An 8,305-nucleotide genomic window follows, 5' to 3' on the forward strand; every position below is an offset into this window, starting at 1 on the left:
TATACCAGGGTTGAAGTCTCTGGAATTTCGACCTGGGTTGACCCTTTCACACAGAAAAAGGACCCGTGTTGATCAGCAAATTACTAGGTAAAAGTTCCTTACACGGTAATTTGCTTTTCTACTTCAGGGTCCATAGGGGTCCACAGGGTGACCTTGGGGTATAGCTGGATCCTCGGGCACCACGGAGCTAAAGCTTTTAGCTGCTCCCAGGATGCACTTGGGTCCATCCTCCCCTATACCCCGCCCCCGAGCCACAGGCACCTCAGTTTAAGATGGTGCCCGGCCGGAGTCGGGTCACCCTGCGGGTGGGGGGGGGGGGGGGGCTAAAGCTTTTTTAAACTTAGTTAATTTTATTTATTTTTTTTACTAGAGTTTTTTTCTCCAGAGCGGCAGCGATGGGCTGTCTGTACAGACGCCCACGCTGCCGCTCCTTCTCCCTGCTGGCGCCGCGACGCCAGCACTGAACTGGGGATCGCGACGGGGGAAGCCAGAGTCTGTACTAGCCAGACTCTGGTTTCCCCCGGGACTGCTGCCGGAGACGCCGGGGAGATCCAGGTAAGCCGCGCACCGCTGATTAGCGGCGGTGCGCGGGTTCCTTTTAAATGCAGTCCCATGCCCCCGGTCTAGGGGACAGACCGGGGGCGCTAGCGGTGGCAGCGGGCTCCCCCTCCAGTGGAGGCATACCCCGCTAGACCACCAGGGTGAATAAAGCGGCAAGTGGGATGCCGGCAACCTTGGGGGTTAATATGCTAGCCAGGGGAGGAAGCCTTCCCTGTCTAGCGGCTCCTCCCCTCAGTTCAGCGCGCCTTTCAGCACGTAGTCTGGCGTCGCTGAGCTGCAGATACTCGGGCCACTCCTCCTCTGAGGTCTCCAGCAGCCATTTTCTCTGTGGCAGCGCAGATACTCTCAGGGAGCACGCGGACCGGTCCCCCTGTGTACCTCTCCCCTGACAAGGACAGTGTACACAGCACTATAGCCCTCCCAGACACTGAATCTGGGAGGGTGATTGTAGTGGAAAGGTGCAGTGAGTATATCTTCCTGCATGGTATGTGACTTTTGCTAGTGCTGCCTGTCTGTGCTAATTTCTACTTACTGTCAGCCTATACCTATCCCTTTCCTTCTCCTACAAGCCCTACAGGTGTGCGGGGGAAGGGTGTTTCTACTGACCTCACTTATATAGATCACGTATTTGTGAGGTCCGTCACATACAGTGGTGTGCTACACTGGGCCATATTGTGGGCTGTTGTCCAGCACACTGGGGAGTGCGCATGTTTTCTTCCTATGTCATAACTGTATATTTAATTATATAGTCTGTCATGTCTGAGGAGGAGATTGAGCACTCCGTGGCTCCGGTATTGTTCTCCTGTAGGCGCTGTTCTGCAGGAGTGGATAGGGAGGATTTGTCACAGGACGGCCTGTGCGGACGGTGCCAGGCGATCCCTGGTACGTCTAAACCTCCTATGTCGCAGGAGCCACCATGGGCGATGTTTTCCCAGGTGCTGGTGTCCATCGCGGACCGTCTGTCGGTCCCGACTGCCGTCCCTACTAGGGCGTTGCCCCAGCCTACCATCCCCCATTCCCCGGGTGTCCCACAATTATTGCAGACTCCCCCGGGGTCTCAGCCTGTTGGTCCCTATGCGGGGTTGCCAATGTATATACAATCCACCCCTGTGGCGCAGCAGGCTGTGGTGCCGTTTCAGGCTCCTGTGGCAGCTCCTCCACCCTGGGTGGATGCACTCTCCCACACTGTCCAAGATTTGGCGGCAGCATCTTCGGCTTTTCAGTCGATGTTGCGCAGTGACGAGCCCTCCAGGGCGTCTAAGCGCACAGTTATGGCACAGGCTGCGCATTTTTCGGACTCTGAGGGGTCCTCGGATGATGGTGAGGTGCAGGATGACTCAGCCTCAGATGCCTCAGTCCAGGAGGTAGACACTAAGTCTTCCATCAATGTGCGGGCTCTGGTTAGGGCGGTGCGGGCCATTCTTCTGATTGAGGATAAGGCTCCCGCTCCCAAGTCGAGGTATCCTAGTTTTAAAAAAGCTAAGGTTACTTCTGCAGCGTTCCCCTTGTCTGATCAGTTGACGGATCACATGGCGGTGGCCTGGCAGACACCCAGTAAGCGATTCCTGCCACAGAAACGGTTTGCGTCCAATTATCCGTTTCCGGGGGCGCATTGTAAGAAATGGGAAACTCCGCCTGCGGTCGATTCCCATGTAACACGCCTCATCAGGAGTGCTACTTTGCCATTGCCGTCTATATCCTCCTTGGAAGGTGGAGACTTGTCTAAAGTCTATTTATTTTCTCTCAGGGGCTGTAGCCCGGCCGTCCATGGCCATCTCCTGGGTGGCGCCAACGCCTTGGAGGATACGTTTACGGATGAAGCTCCGGATGTCCAGAGGGCGTTGTTAGGACAGATGAGAGATGCCGCTTCCTACATTTGAGAAGCATCTTTGGATGCTAGCCTGTTGACCTCTAGGGTTTCGGCGGCAGCAGTGTCTGCTCGCAGATCCTTGTGTTTGAGGTCTTGGAGAGCAGACGCTGATTCAAAGAAAGGCTTGGAGGCCTTACCTTTTAATGGAGAGTTACTATTTGGTCCGGACCTGGACAAAATAGTAGATACCCTGGCAAAATCCAAGTCCGCCTTCCTCCCTTCAGCTACGACACCTGCTAAAGTCCGGAGCTCGGCCTTTCGCTCCTTTCGGGTTCAGGGCAAGGCAAAGGGTCAGTCCTTTCCGAGGCAGTTCGTAACCAAGACCGCCTCAAAGCCAAAGAAGCAAGCCTGGAGTGCTAGGCGCCCTTCTTCCAAGCAAGAAGATAAGCCTTCTGCATGATGGGTCGGGCCTCCCTCCGGGGGACCCCAGAGTGGGAGGCCGACTTCTTCAATTTGCCCAGTGCTGGCACAATACCACCACGGATGCCTGGGTGCGAGAAGTGGTCTCCCAGGGGTACGCCCTGTCTTTTCGGCACAGGCCGCCTCGCCAGTTTTTTTGCACGAGTCCTTCTCGGGACAAAACCAAGGCCTTGCAGGTTCAGGAAGCCATAGAGGCCTTGCTGATGGCGGGGGTCATTATACCTGTACCACAATCTCAACGTGGGATGGGGTATTACTCTACGCTGTTTCTGGTGCAGAAACCCAATGGCTCTCATCGCCCCATCCTCAATTTGAAGTCCCTGAACAGGTTTCTCAGGGTTCCCAAATTCAGGATGGAAACTTTGCGTTCCATCATTCTGGCGATGGAACCGGGGGATTATATGGTGTCCCTGGATATCCAGGACTCCTACCTCCATGTGCCTATAGCAACATCGCACCAACGGTTTCTGCGGTTTGCTATTCTCCACAACCACTACCAATTCAGGGCTCTACCCTTTGGTCTCTCCACGGCACCAAGGGTATTTACCAAGGTGATGGCGGTCATGGCGGCTCACCTTCGGAGCCAGGGGATACGGTTGCTACCGTATCTAGACGACCTCCTCTTGCTGGCAAGCTCCCCGGAGGTACTGATCCAGCATCTCCACCTGACGGTCGCTTGTCTACAGGCGCACTGGTGGTTGATCAACTGGAAGAAGTCCTCCCTCATCCCATCACAGCGGATGGTTCATTTGGGGGCCCTGCTGGACTCTCGTCAGCAACGGATTTTTCTGACTTCAGAGAAGGTCTCCTCCTTACAGCTGCGGATTCACAGTTGTCTGAGCAGGGGCAGAGTGTCGGTGCACTCAGCGATGAGAGTTTTGGGGTCCATGGTGTCGGCATTCGACATGGTGGAGTTTGCCCAGTTCCATTCCAGGCCCCTGCAGAGGCTGATTCTTTCAGAATGGAACGGATTGCCACACAGGGTCCGCTCTCAGCTGCTGGTGTTGTCCTCGGAGGTGCGTCTGTCCCTGGTCTGGTGGCTACAGACGGCTCATCTCCTCGAGGGGCGCCCTTTTTGGATCCCGGAATGGGTTCTGCTCATGACAGATGCCAGTCTCCGGGGTTGGGGGGCGGTGACAGGCTCCTTGTCACTTCAGGGTCGTTGGTCGGCGGAGGAAGCGATTCTTCCCATCAACATCCTGGAACTGCGGGCAGTGTACAGAGCCCTGCTGTCGTCCGGCACCACTCTTCACGGAAGGGCCGTTCAGGTGCAGTCGGACAACGCCACCACAGTGGCGTACATCAATCACCAGGGAGGGACTCGCAGTCGAGCTGCGATGTCGGAGGTGTCCCGCGTCCTGGCTTGGGCGGAGCATTATCTTCCAGCTCTCTCGGCAGTCTTCATCCCGGGAGTCCTCAATTGGGAGGCAGACTTCCTCAGCCGTTACGACATGCATCCCGGGGAATGGTCACTTCATCCAGAGGTATTCCAACTACTCGTGGACAAGTGGGGGCTGCCAGAGCTGGACATGAGGGCGTCCCGTCACAATCACAAGCTGCCCGTGTACGGGTCAAGGACAAGGGACGCAGGCGCAAGTCTGATTTGTAAATGGGGGTGAAAAAGTGCAAAGTGGGGATACAAACTTGCAAACTAGCTAAATAGACTTTTGGGGGGTCTGCAAGTATGGGGGAGGTGTTTTTTTGATTGCAGGTGCTTGCTGAAAGTGCGTTTTTTTTTTTTTTTTAAACTTCACTTTAAACCATGCTTGCACCCATTTTCAAGTACCCCAAATTTGCTGGGGCAACTTATTTAAAGAAACAAACAAACTGCTTAATGCTATTCTTCACCACTTGTGCAAAGGTGCTAATTAGAGGCAATTGACAGCACTTAAGTACCCCAAATAGCTTCAGTAGGGTTATTCAGGGACATCTACACTGATCCCCCCCAATGTTAGTGCATCTTTTGGGGGGTGTCAGGCTGATTTCCCCATTTTTTGTTTTTTTTGTTTTACAGCACTTTTTCGCTGGGACCCGTTTTTGCGTCCTTTGGAATTGAATATGGCGAATAGCGGGGGCGCACCTGATAATTTTCTGCTGCCAAAACATGAAAAGTGCGACAGGCGAAACCTTTTTCGACTTTTGTCGGCTAATTGAATACGGCCCTATAACTGAAGTGACCGGGCTGCATGAGGGCGCAGCGGAACTGTGTGACTAGTAGGAAATCATTTAGGCTGTAACTTCCTAAATGTTTTATTACAGAGGATACAGTTTCCCATATATAGTGTTCGGCCATGAATATACAAGGAACTTCTACGATTCCATTGTCAGCACTCCGATACCCTGCAGATAGGAGTGGGGGTCAGCACCTGTGAAAGGTCACTGTTACACTTCTGTCATAGGTCTGTTGTACCTACTGTAGTGTATAGTATCTGTCTCGGTGTGGAGAGGGGGAGAGAGAGAAAAAAAAAAAAAACTCATCAGGATGTCTGTGTCCCTGTTCATCTACCTGCGATGGGGATGGTGCTGTGTGCATCCCCTGATACCATGGAGCACAGGCATTTGAGAATAACTTGTTTTTTCCATTATTAAAAGGTCTGAATCCCTAATGTAGTTGTTGGATAATGTTAAATAGGGAAACAGTGAAAATGTCACCACGTAATCCATTTACACCTCCAGAATGCGGCATCTATGTGACTGTAAAACTGCGCACGTGGCCACGAATCAGTTTGTGTTAAGTGATGGGCTTTAAGGCACAGGTCATATTCGTCTGTGTTTGTATTCCTCCTCCATGTTCCTGCAGCAGAGAGTCCTATGGAAGTTCTTGATGGGGGAACTGAAACTGATGCACAGAATTCTGTTTTATTGCTTTGGTAGCCGAGGGCTGAGTCTGTACCGGTATGGTAGCTGCCATTTGCCGAATATCTGAGTCATCATCCCGATTCCCTGAATTCCACAATATGTAACCTAGTATAAACCTTTCCCTTACAGTATGGCACTACTTGGCTGGTAGATTTCACTGTACTCTGGTTCTGATTTACTACCGTATACCGAGGACACCCACTTTACTCAGCACACATACGTACTGCTTAGCAAGACTGCGAAACAATCGGTACCATCGCAGCCTCACGCACACTGGCACGAGCCCTGACCTTACTCAGAAATTGCTAACTTACATGCACGCTATGAGATCTCAGGCTGCGTATGGCATCGCAGTGGATAATTTATGCACGATCCTGCTACGGCGTGCAGATGCAGTGGCACACCTGCGTTTCCCCGACCAGCCACCCACAAACAGCACTTCCTTTCACTGACACTGCGATGGGCCTGCGTAGCCTCTGCGATCTTACCGGCAGCTTCGCACACTGCAATATCGTCCAAATGAGTGCGTATTCGCAGTTGCGTACGGTAGTGAATCAGGCACTCTGTGTATATAGCACATCAGACGCAGATTCAGCAAATGATGTAACTTGCGGAATGTTTTTTTTTTGCCTTTCTGTACACAAAAAAGAATGTAGATATTTGCAACGTATTTAATAAAACCTCCAATGCCACCTGTCCCAGGTTACAGAATGCTATATCGCTGTTCTACTCCTGCCAGCGCTGCTGTGCATCCTTTATCTTGGTCAAATTAAATACATTTGGAAATGATATAATGCCTGCGTCTTCATTTCAGGTGGCCATTTGTACATTTTGATGTGTATGATCAACATTTTATATTTTACGATCACTTCACATCTGAAGAATATATAGGCTGGGATGATAAATGGTAGGTATCCCTTTTAAATATATACATATTCCGTCCTGTGAATTAAACTTATTAGGGTGGGGGGGGGGGGGAAAAAAAGGTAGCGATCGTTTCGGGATGAGTGATGTTTGGATAAAATGTATTATGTGTTATAGATAACACCAGTAACGAGCAAATGGGAGTATATTTTGTTCAGAAGACGCGCATGCAAAAAACCAAACCACTGCAAATGGACAATGTAGAAATTATTCTAGAAGTTCTCTCCGGATCTCGCATCAGTCTCCGTCCGCGTTACTGAATGTCTTTCTGCCATTTCATTTTGTGTAATCTCACCTCGTACTCTGTCCCCATGACCTAATAAACCCACCAGATATCACTGTTTCCTACCCCTCACGCTTTGCTGCCCAAGGGTCCTCTTAACTCCATACTGTCCTCTGCTGCCCACGTTCAGTCTAAGGAATACACACATTTTACATAAGACACCTCAAAAAAGCTTTAATTCATGCAGTCATTTATCTCCTGCATTCACTATTTCTACTTCAGGGTCCATAGGGTATCCACAGGATACCTTGGGGTATAGGTGTGACGTCAGTCATCGGGCACCATAGAGTTAAGCTTTCAGCCTCCCAGGATGCACTAGGGTCCCCCTCCTATACCCCGCCCCCGAGCCAAGGCATCTCAGTTTAGTTTGGTGCCCGGCCGGAGTCGGGTGCACCTGTTGGAGTGGGTGCTAGAATAGCCCTGAAGTTTTCCACATGCAGCTGTGGCTGCACATCTGGAAGTACAGCATGGACAGTCAGTCCTGACGTCCATGCTGTTTTCCCTACACCCCCGCCGGTACCAATCCGGGGATGCTGGTGAGCATCTGGGGTCACAGCTAGCGGTGACCCCAGATGTTCCGGACCATGGCCGGAATCAAGGGGGACAGCAAGGTAAGCGGCGGGTCCCCGCTGTTACATGGTCCAGAGTCCCCAGGCAGGGGGCTCCCTGGGGACTGGCAGCAGCGTGGAGCCAGGTATGTAACCTGCGCTTCCACTACCCCCTTGGGACCGCAGCAGAGCGGTAGCGCTGCGGCGTCCCAGGGGTTAAATGCATGCCAGGGGAGCGCGCCTTCCCTGTCTCACAGCCCTCTCTGCAACACGCCGACTGGCCCTGTGGCAGCGCTCCTCCCCCAGGCCAGCCTCCTCTCTGCTCCTTGGCGGCCATCTTCAAGAACGCATGGTGAACGCTGCTGGAAGTCTGGACGGAGGCATCGTGGTCTGGGTCCCCCCCGCATACCTCTCCTCCGCTGTGGTCAGGTCTGTGTATGCAGGGCTGTGTCCTACCAGACTCTCTGTCTGTGTAGTTGATTTATCAGCGCTGGTTAGTGCAGGAATTGAGTTTCTTTGCATTGTATGTGACTGTGCTAACGCTGCTGCCTGTACTTTACATGTCAGCCTTATTACTGTCCCTGTTCTTTCTGCTAAAGCCCTTGCGGTGCTGCAGGGTGGTCTCTCGCCTTTTTAAACAATTGGTGAGAGGGGTCACATACTTTATACCATCATGTCTGAAAGCGACTTTCCTCTCCGGCTACAGTGTACTACGTGTAAAGTACCTTTAGCGGAGGGGGAGGGTGGCGCGGAGGGCCTCTGCCGGCAGTGTTTGTCGTTGGCGCGGCCTATTACGGTTACAGCACCGGTACAGGAGCCGCCCTGGGCTTGTTTCACTCA

Source organism: Taudactylus pleione, unplaced genomic scaffold (genome assembly GCF_031769625.1).
Source record: "Taudactylus pleione unplaced genomic scaffold, aTauple2 ptg000433l, whole genome shotgun sequence".
Classification (NCBI taxonomy): domain Eukaryota; kingdom Metazoa; phylum Chordata; class Amphibia; order Anura; family Myobatrachidae; genus Taudactylus; species Taudactylus pleione.